The following is a 17,158-nucleotide window of genomic DNA, read 5'->3' as shown; positions in this document are numbered from 1 at the left end:
TGGAAAATGGGTTTAAAAAAACAAAACCATTTTGAAACTTTAAAGCATTTTAGCAGCCGTGGATTTCCCAATCCTTACCCCCCAAATGGTTCATCTGTTTAACTTTTATCTGGTATTGGAAAACACAAACCAGAGCATTAAATAGCCCTCAAATGACTTTTTGTTTAATACAAAATGAAAGTAAAAGCTAAGCAAGCCATGTGGGAGGATCTTTCAGAGAGCTATGGCCTGGAATACCTGCAAGCATATTCTCCCTCCAGTTACAGAAACGATTCTGAAATCCAGTCATGCCTGCTAGAACCGCAGCCTTTCCTCCCCTCACTTGGCCCCCACCCCCCCCCCAAAGAAAGCGGGGTAGGGAGAGTAAACAGGTCCCAAACATGTCCAAATCCCAGTTTATAAAAGGCCAATAACATTGATGGAAAAGTTAATAGGCTGGGAATATTAATGACAAGCTCAAGCAAGATTTTAGGTTTCATAATGATTTGTCATTGACTAAAAACTCATGTTTAATTACAGTTGCACAGGCTCTAGATAAACCAAGATCATTCTTGTTTTTGCCATGTTTCCCCAACATTCCCCTAACTAACCTGAAGTTTTCCTGTGGTAGGGCCTGAAGTCCCGTGGGTAGATACCAATTCCTTTGAATGATAGGGGTCTAAGACCCCTATTCTTTGGAAGAGTGACAACTACAAGCCTGTTACATACTAACAATACCTAAGAGAGGAACTCTCACAAGGACATTGGGAAGACACACAAGAAATCATTCATCTAAGTTATTTGCATGACTTTTGCCCCGATGAGAATCACTGAATTCTCATATAGAATTCTTTTGTTTTATTTCTTAAGCCATAAGGACTATGAGAGTCAAATCAGATGAATAAATGAAGCCCAGAATATAATTCACCCAAAATCCTTCATTTGAATGGTCAATGTAGATTTAAGAGTAAAACTGTATAATTCCTGATTCCCAGTCCAATTTTTGCGTTGGGATTTCCTCTTTTGAGATGTCCATGTTGCTTGGTGTGGGGATGGAGTGGTTAGTTTCTTCTGGAGAGTTTTCTACTGTGTGCTTTTAAATAAACATTGTATTTTCAAAGTCTTCAATTTCATATTTATTTCATATTATTTTCTTCTATCTCTCTCTGTCCAAGATATCCATGAATATTTTCTTTTTTTTTTAATGCTTATTTATTTTTGAGAGAAACAGAGAGGCAGAGCGTGAGGAGGGGAGGGGCAGAGAGAGAGGGAGACACAGAATCCGAAGCAGGCTCAAGGCTCTGAGCTCTCAGCACAGAGCTGGACGTGGGGCTTGAACCTATGAACCGTGAGATCACGACCTGAGCCAAAGTCAGATGCTTAACCGACTGAGCCACCCAGGCCCTCTGAATGTATTTTTTAATATATTAATATGGCACTGTAGTAAGGGGTTGAATATACTCTATAGATCACTCAAACTTCATAAAATATGGGAAACCTGAGTGGCTCAGTTGGTTAAGTGTTTTGCTTGGGCTCAGGTTATGATCTCAGGGTTTGTGAGTTCAAGACCCACACTGGGGTCTGTGCCAAGAGCGTGGAGCCTGGAACCTGCTTCATGTTCTGTGTCTCCCTCTCTCTGCCCTCTCCCTGCTTGCACTCTGTCTCTCTCTCTCAAAAATAAATAAACATTAAAATAATTTTAAATGGTAAAATAAACTTATAGTGAAAAAGTAGTTAATAAAACATTTCAGTACACATCAGTACATATGCTGACAAAATCTGAAATTATGAAGAAAGAATTTATAGCATCTTCATTTTAAAAAGACCAGAAAATATGTACATTTTTCCTATCATCAAACTCAAATATTAAGTTTCAAACTGAGAGACGAATAATATCCGTATACATATCGAAGATGGGGATGACTTCTTTTTTGTATTATCTTTTAAAAGTTCTTACCAGGGGAAATAAATCTTTATTGAATACTTATTATGTGCCTGGCATAATGGTAAGTGATTAATGTGATTCCATGTGTCCAGGGATAATGTCAGTGACCTATTTTCACATGATTTAGTTAAAAATGTCCAACTTCTTCCTCTTGGTTCATATTCCTTGAGTGTTAGCTCTGCTGTTCCAAGTGTGGAGAAGAGGCATTTAAGATTCACATACTAATGATAAAATTTGACCAGTAGATCTATTAAGGGCAAAAACTATAGTTTGCAACCAGTTTATACCATGAATCTAAAGCTAACCAGTGCTATTCTCTGTAGGCAAATGAAATCCATTTTAATCTAGCTGAAGCCAAAAGAATGTGAACTGTGGTTTATCTTAATGGGAAGGTGGAGCTAGATTCTAACAGTGTTATCTAGACTCTTCCTCTTTCTCTTCAGCTCTCATTTTAGCTTTTCTCTAAATTCTGGCTACTTTCTTTCTTCAGTTCCAAAAGCTTCCTTTGTATCATAAAGGTAGAGAGTGGAGTGAGGTCATAGCATGCTTAGTAGCTCCAGAGGGAAGATGACCTTCCTCCTGGCTTTGGTATAAATAATCCTAGTAAAGGTTCTGATTGCCCTGGCTCAGGTAGTATGCCAGACTTCTGGACCAAGCACAAGTGGCCAGAGGCTGTGGTACTATTTTTCTAAGTAGGCTTCACACCCAGCATGGGGCTCGAACTCATGACCCCGAGATCAAGACCTGAGCTGAGATCAAGAGTCAGATGCTTAATGGACTGAGCTACCCAGGTGCCCTGAGACTGTGGTACTATTATGGTCAGGCCAGAGTCATCTGCATACTACTATGTGTTGTGATTGACCTTCCTAAGAATTATTTGTCTGGGGTAAAAAGGCAATGGAAGCACAGACAGGTTAAGTAATGTGCTCAAGCTGACACAGCGAACATCTAGTAGCACTAGAATTCAGACCCAAGGGATTTTATTCCAAAATAAGTGCCACTGCACTTGATATTAATATTGCTGCATAAGATTTCTCTTGGTGTAGCACGATCTCTTTGTCCATTTTATTTTTGGTCTGACTTTGGTCAGTTGTCATTGTGACCACACCACATGCTTGAAACTGCATCGACCACCTTGAGCTTTTAAGGGAAGCTGTTTGGAGGTGTGAAATCATTGCTGTGCTGATGACCTTGCCATATCTTTGAATTAGCTATCCTGAAAACTACTACTTTCTTACTTCTTGTTATATGAAATAATACATCCCTCCTTCTTCAGCCACTTTGGTTACATATCCTGTTATTTGTAGCTACAAACATTCTGACTGGCTCAGGACTCTAAAGTATGTTCTTTTAATGGTTTATCGTGGATGAATCCAAGGCTTGTAGAGCAACTCAACAGACAGGGACAACATTCAAGGTGATAAGTGGCCCTCGAAGAGAAGGTGTCTTAGAGGGAGGAGAGAGCAGATGTTCAATCTGTTTCTACATCTAGGTGGAGATATCAAATGGTGAGTATATATCTGAATCTATCATTCAGAGACAGTGTCTGGCTTGACAACATATATTTAGAAGGAATTTTCTTAGATCCAATCCATGTTGATGCGGGAATGGATGAGTTTCTCTAAAGAGAACGTCAAGCCATTAAGAATATTTTCAAACTATCTCCATTCCTTATTTGCAAGTGTGTCAACAATTTTGAGGATATCAGGTTAATCATTCAATATGATTTCTTTCTGATCTTGTTGCATCTCCCTCAGATGCCACCTGCTTCAATGTCTCTTTTTAAAAATATCCCAGTGGTTTTCTGTCTCAGAGAAAAGAGGCTCAACATAAAGGATAAAATTATTTTGCTCACAAAGAATGTATTTGACTTTTTTCCTCTCGTTCTTCCCTGCACATCCAACACTTTATTATAGAAATACCTCTCTTTTCCTCTGTAATATTTTCTTGAGTCCCTCTATTGTTTTCTGTCTCTTTCTACAGATTATACATCTTCAAATCCCAAAGGATGGTATAGTCGAAGAGCCTAGGATTTATCAGATTAAAGAGAGGACCATGGGAGAGGAAAGGAAGGACTTGGGAGAAGGCGGGGAGGGGGAGACCTGCAGGAAGGATGTGAGATTAGTAATTTCTTGTAGGATTTTGATGCCCAGGATGAGAGTATCTCAAGAAGGTAGGTGGGCCTTCTCAGTTGACTGCTGTTAAGAGGAACATTAAAAAATGGCCTTTGGATTTGGTGACTTAGCCATTCGGTAGTGTGATGCTGGTAGAAGCAGACTGGAATGGGTTAAAGAGGGGAAAAAAAGGCGAGGACATGAAGTGAGATTAGGTCATCCACTGGAGAAGCCTGGCTGTGGAGGAGAGAAGAGAGGTAGGCAGACACCGTGGGTGCTGTGGAGATGGGACAAGGCTGGGTGTTGTTTTGAAATGGATGAAAGTGGTTCATGCTTAAAAAGCTGATGGCATAGAAGAGAAAGAAAGAAAATGCTCAGTGTATATTCCAAAATGAAGGAGGAGAGGGCAGAATCCAAAACACAGGTGGAGGGATTGACCTTACTGAAGATGCTTTCTGGATCAAAACAGGAAAGGAGTAGAACAGGGCGTTAGACGGCACACTTGTTGCTTCCCAGATTTAGAAACTTTTAGACTGTCACAGTTCATTTTGATTACTTTCTTACTGTTATATTTTTTTCCTTATACCTGTTCTTACATATTTGAGATTCCTTTGAAAATCCTCATCTAGGATTAAAAAGAAAAGGGTGTCATTTCAATGTGTTTCTATGACATGGAAAATAATAGTTCAACTAACTATTTGTTGTAATAATAAAGACCAGAAGCAAAACCAAAGGCCAGGATCCTAGATTCTTTCATGTTGACCTCCGTTCTATTATGAACTTTAAAATCTGTTTTACATCAGACACCGCTGGAAATAAAATAGGAGAACATGGGAAGGAGAATATATCCTGCTAAGGTTGCCTAGGTTCAGGGGGATTGGGGATGTTCCCAAAGAGAAACAAACAGCAGTTGATGAAGGTTCTCAGTATGCGTAAAAATGCTTTGATGTCAGACAATTTTTTAAATAGAGAGAAAAAGATGCAGATGTTTAGCAAGAAATATTAAAACAAAACCCAGATTAGCCACAATTACATCCAAGAAGGAACATTGTAGGGAAGTGAGTATAGGTAAAGCCGTGGAACATAAAAAACATATTCATAAGTCTTTTGTTAGAATTCATTAAAAGTAATTTCTCAACTCATCTGGAATTTTTAATTATGTGCCTTTTTTAAAAAGTATGATAAATTGTGAGGAATAAGCTTCATTTTGATCAATTATTCAGAACCCACTTTGGGGTAGATATTCTGTATTTTATTAAAATTTCAAATAAATGCTGTCCTCTTGCCCTGTAAAACATCTTATTATAGTTTTTCTAGTTTCCAGCTCCTCTTCCACTCTTGTCATTGCTTTTAAAATTGTTCTTGTGTGACGCTATCTATCGTTTCCTGACAAGGTTAAAAGCACTGTTAATTGACGGCTAGTTTCAATGGAGGTGGTATGGTAGCAATTAGAGTAATGAGTAAACAACTGTACAACCGCAACACAATGCCAGCAGAACCTGTCTGCATGAATCAACATTTAACACATTCTAGAGAAAACTATTCCCTCCTGTGATGCTGCACTAGACATAAGGGTCATCTCTGAGAGGTCAAGAGACATGCCTGCCCGAAGTAATTTACTCCACATAATGCATAGTTGTTTGGTGTCCATAACCGTAATCTTCCCTCTTTAACTTGAGGCAATAGAGCTAGTAAAAAGGGTCACACGTGCACACAGTGTTGTTACCCAGCTGGTAAATGCCACTGTATTTCAAGACTTATGCATTCTATGATGTCTCTCTCTCTTTCTTTCCTCTTTCTTTCTTTCTTTCTTTCTTCTTAAGTTAAATCCAAGTTAGTTAACATATAGTGTAATAATGATTTTGGGAATAGAATTTAGTGATTCATCACATATATAACACCCAGTGCTCATCCCAACAAGTGCCCTCCTTCATGCCCATCCCCCCCTCCCACCTCCCCTCCAGCAACCCTCAGTTTGTTCTCTGTATATAAGAGTTTCTTATGGTTTGTCTCCCTATGAGGTCTTTCTGACCCTCTTTTCCTCTAGCAGAATTGATTTCTCCTTTCCTTGCCCTTCCAATCTGGGGAGAAGAAAAAAAGGCAAACTGCCCCATTTATTATTAAATTATGTATTACATTTGTGTATAATTACAAAGTATATTTATGTTTTGATTCTTCGGTAGGATGAGACTGATTTCTTTGCATTGTATTGTTATCACAGTCAATGATGTATTTGGAAAGAATTCATAAAAACAGTAATCAAAAACTGAGTAGAGTCTGATCTGACTAGATATTTTAAACTAGAATACAATTAAAATCAACATGAAATAGACCTAAACATCTTTTAAAAACTCAAAACTCAGGTTGACCTTCTCAAAGGAGTATACATTGATTTTGTTTTCTTGAATCATTTGAAATTTTTTACTAAGGGTAAAATAGAGAAAAGCAACAATATTTCTTTAAACGAATTTAAATCTTAAAAAAATTCTGATGCTGAGCCTCTTTTGAAAAATAATCATCTTTCGTGTTAGAAAAATTTCAATTGCTGGTTTAAGCTTGTTAAAAATATTTTTATTGCATTCTTAGTAATTTCCCATGGAACATTTCTAAAGGCTCAGCAAAACATTTACAATTTTATAAAACCCTTTAAATTAATTTACAACTTAGCTATGAGCTTCTTTTTGGGAGACTCAAAACAGTGGGTGACCTTATATCCATAATGTGTATGCTTAAATGTTTTATTACGACCAAATGAATTAGGATGGAATTACTTAACTGTAGATACCAACACTTCATTTAACTGCAATCTGTTTGGCCCTTTACTTAAACCAATTTAATTCCATTTTATACAATCACAAGCTCCCTTTTGTATGTTGTGTTTTGTTTTCAACTGTGCGGTAGCTCCAAGATGGGAATAGGAGAAAATACTGACCAAATTTAGCAATTCTCATGGCACTTTATCCCACTGGATGTTTAAAAAGATCAATACTTCCTCCTAATCTTGCTTAGTTAGTCTCAACTCCTTGGGCATCCAATATCATGTCCTCTTAATCCACCTTTTTTTTTTTTTAATCTCAGTTGTTGCTATGACAACCAACTGTGTGCAGGAGTAACTGGACTGTACATTTCAACAGCCATACCTGTCTTTCATTTTCCGTCTCAGAGCGTCTTTACCCTTATTTTCAGTTTTGTTTGTTTTCTAATAAATGGGCTAAGTATTTTCTTCTGTGTAGCATTTCAGTTATATTCACATGATGAGCCAAGTAGTACTCTCATTGCTCATTTCTATTTATTATTTAATTTTAGCCTTGATCTCCCAAGTTAACCTAGGGTTGCTTAGAGAAGTCTTCATGATGTCTAAATAAATTTTTGCCTTTATTTTCACAGTTTATTGCCTTCAATGTACCTTGAGTGATTTCTGATTTCTGATTCGGGGTCCTCACTGAGATCTCCCTTGTGTAAAAGATTACATGATCTTTCTAAATGAAATTTCCAGGGGCGCCTGGGTGGCTCAGTCAGTTAAGTGTCCGATTTCAGCTCAGGTCATGATCTCACAGTCCCTGAGTTCAAGCCCTGCATTGGGCTCTGTGCTGTCAGCTCAGAACCTGGAGCCTGCTTCAGATTCTGTGTCTCCCCTTCTCTCTGCCTTTCCCCTGCTCACACTCTGTCTCTCTCTGTCTCAAAAATAAATAAAAACATTAAAAAAATTTTGTAAATGAAATTTCCATGGCTACTGAAAAATTTCTGTGTAAGAGGATGCTATGTGGGGACTCTTTCTACCTCAGGTCTGGCTGAGGTCACAAAAACTGAGTGGCAAGTATTCTCCCATTCTACGGCGAGGGGCTCTATCAAGGTATACAAATCCTGCCAAGAAGGGCCTGAAATCAGCTTTGCAATTCTTGCCCACCAAAAGTCGAGCTCATGTAAACTGCAGACTCATACTTCAGCCAGAGATAAGTTAATAAAGAGAGATGGGGGGGGTGAGGGGGGCTTTTCCTGGAGAGAACTGTTGATGGATATTGAGTATCACCCATCCCTCTGTGGAAGGATGAGAAATGCTTCAAATTTACCTAGTCTAGTGTGGAAGAGACTTTGCTGAGACCACCCAGACAGCTTGGTATGTGTTCCCTACAATATCAGACACATTCCTGAGAAATTTAAAGAATGCAAATTGTGTGAAGCTCCTTGTCTCATCAGAGTAGATTGCAAGTGGATGGGAAGAGAAATTCCCTGACAGAGGGCTAAAGGTGCGCATGTCTCATAGTTAAAGCTGCATGTGTGGGCAGTGGTGACATTCACTCCATTGACAGTCATTCATGTGAAAACTGATTAAAGGCAACCTTTCCAAACCACTTACGTTTGCTATGGGATTAGAAACCTAAAAAGATATTAACGCAAAATTATTCAAGCAATTCAAATTAAGCCTTCCTGTTAATGCACATAGTACATGCATATTACTTTGGGTAGTACTTTGGTAAAAGTCCCTTTATCCCTTAGTGGAGGGCTTCTCTCCCCAGCAGCAGTCTAGGCCATCACTGTGGGTTGGGTCCCATACAATGGCTCTTGGTAGTCAGAATCTGGCCGGCATTTGTCTATTCAGATTACTCAAGTGCTGGGAGAGCGCAGGAACAACTGGGGCCCTGAGGTGAGAGAAAAGTGCCTTTGAACCATAAGATGCATTATTTACATCTGTGGCAAGGAACTCCTTTTCTGTAATTGGTTCCCGTAAGAGTGTGGTTCCTCTTCAGACCCATGCTATGATTGGCTATATGTAAACTAATCCTAGATATTATTAGTACATGTACTTTCTTTCTGCTACTCACACCCATATTACCATAGCTTTTATAGATATACTAGTGAAACAATCTTCATTTGTTGGTGCAGACAACATACTGTGGCTGGGATCGGAATTCAGTATCATAATTCATGCGCTCACATTCTTTACACCCAAAGACCAGGTGTGGATCTTAGGAAAACAAATCAGATGGGGTCATTTTAGGAATAGCTCAAGATGGCTATCTGGGATTTGGGTGAGGTGACCTCTGTGAAAAGAGGCCAGAAGCCTTACAGGACCAAATACTGGATCAAACGTCACCCACAAGAGGATATGCTTTTAATTTTATCAAGGGACCCAGTGATTGGCTGTCTCCAGAAGAACTTGTGCAAGATCTATGAAAGAAAGAATGAGATTCAATATCTTCCAGGCCAAGAAAGCCTTTTTCTGTCCACTAATTTTCCTCTCATACCTGTTTCCACACTGGAGGAACCCAGTGAGTAGGAGGGAAAAGGAATAGAATCTCAAGCTAGGAACATACTGCAGAAGTCAACCATGCTCCCTGCTGCCCCACTGCATGCTTCCCGTCAAGACGGCAGACAAGTGGAGAGGAGGCAGAAGCGCAAATTAAATCAAGCGCTCGGTTTCAACTACGACAGGGGACTAGACATTGAGTTATTGAATCAAATGTGCATTATGACACAAAGTGACCAAAGGACTTCTTAGTTTCCAAGAGTGATCAGAAAAATAATAGATTTTACCCCAAGTAAAGACTAGCCCCACAGAGTGGTGTTTTGGAATGGAAGTAGTTGCTTCCTAAGTGTATCTCATGAGTCTCACTTCTTCAGTGGTTGCCTTATACATTTGTAGATCAATTACCTCATCATGCTATTCAAATAATTCCTATCATAGGTTGGCAAACCATAATCATAGGCCAAATCTTATCTGTCACCTGGAGTTGTGAAGGATAGCAGAATGCGTTACCCCAAAATATGACTGTAGAAGTTCAGGAAATGCCATCCCAAAATACGCAGTTTGATATACTGATTATTTTTGAGCAGTAGGCACTTAAAAAGTAGTATATGCAGGGAGAGGTTTTCACTATACTCCCCTTATTTATTAAAGATAAGTCCTCCAAAAGGAACTGGATTGTCATAGATTCCCTCCCCCAGGAGTTTCATCAATCAGGGAAGATTGACTCTTCCCCCAGGAGAGGAGACCAGAAGTTGACATCCAGCCCAGACAAACTTTGTCACAAACTTTCACACCTCCCATCTATTCTCTCTTAAGCATCATTTACTCTTCCCTAGAAGGCCTGCATCACTCCTCCCCTGTCCTTATTAAAATGGCATTTCATCCTGAATTCTAAGCCACCTCTGTGAAAATTACTCACTTTTCCCCAGGACCTCTGATGTATTCATGAGCTATACATGTTAATAAGCTTCTGTTAGTTTTGCTCTTGTTAATCAATGTTTTTTAATAATATTGTAATAATAATAACATTGTAATAATAATATTGTAATAATCAATGTTATTACAGTGGTCTTGGCCAAGAACTCAGAAGGATGGAGAGGAAATTATTTTTCCTCCCCTACAGCTGTAAATAAAGTTTTATTGGAACACAACCAAGCTCATTCATTTATGTACTGTTTTTGTCTGCTTTCACATTACAACAGCAAAGCTGGGTTGTGGGACAAAAGCCACCTAACCCAAGGTCTAAAGTATTTCCTACCTGGCCTTTTGCAGAAAATGTTTGCCACCTTTGATTTATATCTTTCTCAATTTTTAGTCACCTAATCAGTTGATTTTTCCCACTACGACTGTGAAATTGTCAATTTCTCTAGGTTTTTGAACCAGTTTACACTTTATTGTTTTCCAAAGCCATGTGTCAGTTTCATGACCGTTGTATTTTTTATGGTCCTCTAAGTTTATCACATTCAATGTATCTCCTTTTCCTTTTTAATAGAATTCTCTTTTGTCCAATCTCAATATTGGGATAATTGCTCTCTTCGAGTGTGTATTTTCTTAGTACTTAATTACCATCAATTAATTTTTAGCCTACTACATTACTTTTTAGATACTTATCTTTTTTTAAAAAAAACTTACAATTACTTTTTTTAAACCTTGACTGGGAGAATTTAATCCATTTGTGTATATGTGAATTCCAACGCCTGAATTTTTCCTTGCCATATTGTGTATCACCGATACTCTTCTGCTCTGTTGTTGTGTTTTCCTTATCTTCTTTTAACTTGATCCATCAAGCATACTTGTTTCTTTTTCTTTTTCTCATTTGTGGGTTGAAGTTGTAAATCCTGTTTCCCTCTGCCTAGTGTATATCCTTAAAATCTTAACATACATATCTCAATTCGTTTTTCTGGTGTTATTTAAATTTAACCATATTAATTTATTTCCTACCATAAATGGGAGCCTGGCTTACCTTTCTTCATCCTCCTCACTTGTCACCACTAAATGTTATGATAATTTGAAATATTATAAGTAATACTATGAGAATATAATTATTTTTTATTTTTTAATGCTTATTTTTATTTTTGAGAGAGAGCGACAGACTGTGAGTGGGGGAGGGAGGGGCAGGGAGAGGGAGACACAGGATCCCAAGCAGGCTCCAGGCTCCGAGCTGTTGGCACAGAGCCCAAAACAGGGCTCAAACCCATGAACCGCAAGATCATGACCCGAGCAGAATTCAGATGCTTAAACGACTGAGCCACCCAAATACCCCATGAGAATATTATTTTTAAATGGTATCCTCAATTACTTTGATTCAGTTATTCATTTTATGAAATTATTTTTCTTTAACCATCTTTTTCCAATATTTTCTCTTTTGAGGGTCATTACTTGGTTCGCTAATATACATTCTCAATTTTTTCAGTATTCATGGTACTAATACGAGAAATATTTATTTTGATCTTTCACTTGACTGTATCCCCATCTCAATCATGTTCCTGTAAACCTGTTAAGTCCTCTGTATATAGTCCATTAAATTTTCATCAATGAAAAATTTAGAGTGTGCTGTCTGGTTTCTGCCAGGATCTTGAATGTGAAGATTTTATTCTTAAAAACCAAAGAAATTATAATGCAAATCATCTCTTATCATCATCTTAGGAAATTGTCTGAACACTAATATATGTCCAAAAACTATATTTACATATTACGTGCATGCCTACACAATAGTTTTACACCCGGGTTAAAAAAATACTTATACAGAAGTTTCCCCTTATCTGTGGTTTCCCTTTATGAGATTTCAGTTACCCATGGTCAATGGTGGTCTGGAAGCAGATGATCTTTCTCTCATATCCTCAGAAGGTCAATAACAGCCTAGTGGTAGTCCCAATGCTTATACCATTCACATCACTTCATCTCATCAAGTAGGTATTTTATGATCTAACATCATCAGAAGAAGAAGGGGGAGTATGGAACAAGAAGATATTGGGAGAGAGAGCAGAACAGACCACATTCACATAACTTTCATTACAATATATTGTTATAATTGTTCTATTTTATTATTAGTTGTTGTTAATCTCTTACCGTGCCTAATTTCTAAACTAAACTTTATCTTAGGGATGCATAGAGAAAAACATAATCTAGATGGGGTTAGGTACCATCTGCAGTTTCAGGCATCCAGTGGGGGTCTTGGAACATATCCCTCACTGGTTAGGGGCACTAAAATAGTCTTTATGTTAGTTGACAAAACCTCTAACTTAACCCACGTAATAAACTAACCATGAAGGCAAAGGGACCTAGATGAAGGAAAGTATACAATTTCATAAGTAAATAAACGAGTACATAAACAAACAAACACATTTTATTGATGAACAAGGAACCTGACCATAACAGAGCCTAAAGCACTCCTAGATGGTGTATCAGTTAGGATGTGTTTGCTTACAAATCAGAGGAAATGAAACTCTTAACTGGCTGCAACAGTGCAAGGTACTGCTTCTCAAAATGTGGCCAGTGAGCATGATGCATTATTAGCACCACTTGGGACCTTGTTAGGAGTGCAAATTCTCAAGGTTTACCTCAGAACTACTGATTTAGAATCTTGGGAGGCAGGGCCCAGGAATCTATGTTTTAGGCCTTCCAGATGACTCTTAATTTACACTAAAGTCTATGAAGCACAAGTAAAGGGGATTGATTACTTTACAAACTGGAAGTTTAGAGTTGGATACACTGTGGCTCAGTGTATCCTTTTGCTTCTTTGTTCTGCCTTTGGTCAGTTTCATCCTCATTCTGCTTTCTTTGGGGATGGCCAGGCACTGCCAACAGTGCTGGGGCTGCAGATTTCCTCACTGACTTGAGGAAGAAACAAAGAGTAGATTACATATGGGAGCTCCTTTATAGAAATAAGATTTCTTTCTCAGAAGCCCACAAGTACTTTCTTCTTGTGCCTCATTGCCCAGTATGGGTCCCAGGACTATCCATAAATATGGGCCAGGAGATGGGATAATGCTGATTACTGTGTACCACACACCCCTATCCTAGAGACACAGAGGGATTCAGCATTTCTCCAAGCTGATGGAATGTGGGCAACATGTGAATGACTGAATTCAAATTAGAGTTCATACCATGTGCATACAATGAGGAGTAATAAATGATGGGAAGCCAACCACAGCATCAAATCAATATCATTAAAATGTCAATCTTTCAAATGATTATATAAAATTAGTTTTAAGTCTATCAGAATCCCTACTAACTAAGGTTAAATCTATGTTCAAATTTCAGTAGAAATTGCCCAACATTTTAAAAAATAGAAGACTAATGAGGAAGGACCTATCCAACCAGATTTAAAATATACTGCAAAACTTCAGTAATCAAAATTGTATACCTAGGAAAACTATTGAAACAAGAATAGACACTAAATTAATGGGATTGACTAAAGATCCAAAATAAGTAGAACTTAATATGCAATAAAGACGGTATTTCATTCTAGTTAATAAATACATTCGACATAAGTAGCTACCCACCTGCATAAAAATAGATTATTTTGTTACACCATTTGCAAAATAAATTCTAGGTAGATTAACGACAGAAATGTAAAACACACTCCATATTTACAAACCAATTAGGAAACTATTTGTATAACCATGTGGTGGGGAAGACATTCAGAAGCAATAAAGGAAACTTTATAGGAGAAGATTAAGAGATTTGATTACAAAGTAATTTGAACTTTCTACATGGAAAAATTACCATAAACAAAGCCTAAGAACATGTAAGGCTGAGAGTAAATATTTGTAATATATATATTGCAATAACAAGTAAATTGATAAGTACATAAAAGCCCATAAATATAAACCATCAATTTACAGAGCAGGGAATGTCAGTGGAAGATAGATATTAACATATGAAAAGATGTTTAATTTCACCAGTAGTGGGAAAATGGAAATGGAATCAGCAGTGACAGGGTAGATATTTTAGTCCATGCATTCATCCAAAATGTCTGTGTGTGTGTCTGTTTAATACATAGTGTCCAGTGCTGATGAGAATGTGGGGAAGTGAGAATTCTTACATATACAGGCAGAAGTATGAAATTCTATGACCCCTTTGCAACAGAATTAATAGTTTCTATTAAAATTATATATAGACACATATGTGTTTAATAGATATATGTAATATCTATTAAAATTATACACACACATACACATACATTCTTTAACCAAGTAATATCAGGTTGGGGAATCTATCAAATAAAAATAAAACCACAGATATACAAGGAAATATGTACAGAAATGTTTATTGTAGCATTGTATAAGTGGCAAAAATAAATCAGCAAACTATATTGTCAATTAATAGGAGACAGGTTGAATAAATTAAGGTATACTCATGCTGGGAAATGCTATGCAACCATAAAAAAGGAATGAGCTTATTCATTATTCATTCAACAAACATTTAACATATACCTACAGCGTTCACATCCTGTTTTAAGTGTTGATATTAAAGCAAATTCTACAGGAAAGTATGTCTTTTATAACACATGTACTACTGAGGCTGAGAAAGAAAAAAGTAAATAAATAAATAAGCTAATTTCAGAGAGTGATTACATACTAAGAATAAAATAAAACAGGGTGATATGATAGAAAATGATAGATAAGGAAATAAACTAAGACCTGAACAAACTTAGAAAGCCTCATGAAGAGAATGGAAAAGAATATTTTCTGCAGAATGAACATCATCCTTATAGCACTATCAATGGATCCAGAGGGATGTTCAGATAATACTAAAAAAGAAAAATCACAGGAAAATGTGGCATATTGCGATCCCATTTTTGTCTAAAAAATTAGGAAATTTGCTCTCCAGGTTGGTATGTGTATGCTTTTTGAAGTGAGCATAGAGAAAACGAAAGAATACATCATGTTAACAGTAGCTAACACAGGTGTTATTGGGGTGGGGAGATGCAGATATAGTTTACTTTTTCTTTGCTTTGGGCTCAAAACAGCAAGTGGATTTTGATTTTATAGTTTTGAGGAAAAACTACAAGCAAGATGTTCAAATTAGTTTTTAAAAATTTAGCATGTAGGTCATTTCTACTTTGAGATTCATTTCTTTGGTAATGAAAAATCTTATTTCTCTGATTATTTCCTCCCCATTGCTCTAACAGTTCTTTAGGGAACACCTGTAAATTGGTCATGCAACCTGGCTACTCCGAATTGCAATTAATTATTTCCAACTAATACCTGAGACTCCACTAGGGCTGATGCCTGCTCACTGTTGTGATGAATATAGGTTTTCAAAGCCTGAGCCACTTCCACCTCCACAGCTGTCTTGTGTAGATATTTTTGGCTATTGTTTCTTCGGCTTTCTCTCTTTCAGAAATTTTCCTCAAAGTTTCTTCTAATTGCACCCCCCCCCCCAGCCCCCACTCTCTTGTATCTGCTTTTAAAGAACTAAAACATCCTGGTCAGGTCAGACCGCTGTGACAGAATATCGTATACTGGTGGCTTATAAATAACAAACATTTCTCACAGTTCTGGAGAGTAGGAAGCTCAAGATCCGGGTGCTGTCAGATTCCGTGTCTGGTGGGAGCCCACTCTCTGGCTCACAGATGACCGTCTTCATGCTACCTCCTCGCACGACAGGAGGGGCAAGGGAGCTTGCTGGGGTCTCTTGTATCAGGGTGCTAATCCCATTCATGAGGGTTCTACCCTCACGACCTAATTATGTCCCTAAGGCCCCACCTCTTAATACACGCACTCTTAGGATTTCAACAGATGAATTTTGAGGCACCATAAACTTTCAGTCCATAACGCTGAATAAGTTTTGTGCTGGGGAAACGTAGATATTCAGTTTATCTTCTTTATCCAACCTTCTGCCACCTTAGAATTTACATGTCAGCCTTGTATGATAATTAAGGCTAAATGCAAGCCCTTGCAAACGTACATGGTTTTAGAACACAAATAACTCCTTACATTTCATGAGTTCCGTATATTTACACGAGCTCTCTTGAGTTTTTTCCTATTGCGGCCTCTCTTACCCTGTCTATAACATCCTCTCAAAACCATTGGTTTTGAACATTGGCAGCCATGACTGCAGAGGGCACAGCTCCTACAGCTAGAGTGTTGGGCCTTTCATTCCCACTTTAAGCTGAGCCACTTAGTTGTTTTCCATTTTATATTGTATGTGTCTGTTTAAAGTCCTGTCCAAAAAAAAAAAAAAAAGAGAGAGAGAGAGAGAGAGAGAGATGATTATTTTAACAAGAGTTGGAACAGCATGGTAAGAAAGAAAACAAAGGTATTCTTAATTGAGTTTATCTTTGGCTCTCTCCCAATATTCTCCTCGATCTTTTCTCATTTCCAATTCTCCTTATGACCTGCCTTCCAGATGCTTACAGCTACATGTGGTCCTCAGATTCGAAAACCTATTCAGACTCAGCCTCGCAATAGGTATGTGCCCGGCAATCCCAAATTATCTTTCTCCGTTCCCCCAATAAAAATGCAAATTCCACAAGTGCATCAGATTTTATCAAGATGTTACAGAATTACCTGATCAAAAATTCACATACAGGTATTAAAAGTGGACAGGAAATCCCCAGGAAGCATGTTACATTTTAAAATTGGTTATTATCTTATCTTTTGTTGGTAGATGATATGCAGGTTTATCTATGTCAGTGTGATCCATTCCTTTTCCTCCCCTTGCCTGTTCAGTGACCTGACATATTCTTCCTATTGCAAAAAAAAGGATGCATAACGCTGCAAACCATTTTTATGTGTCAGACTTAGTGATTCTCAAGTTAGTGAAGTTCTTGATGCATCTTCTTTTGGTCTGTGACAAAAGGAGAAACCTAAGGCCACTATAGTGCATTTTCATAAAGCCAAATTGATTCTCTTTGCAGAACTA

Source organism: Prionailurus bengalensis, chromosome C2 (assembly GCF_016509475.1).
Source record: "Prionailurus bengalensis isolate Pbe53 chromosome C2, Fcat_Pben_1.1_paternal_pri, whole genome shotgun sequence".
NCBI classification, from domain to species: Eukaryota; Metazoa; Chordata; class Mammalia; order Carnivora; family Felidae; genus Prionailurus; species Prionailurus bengalensis.
Note: the sequence above shows the minus strand (reverse complement) of the source record.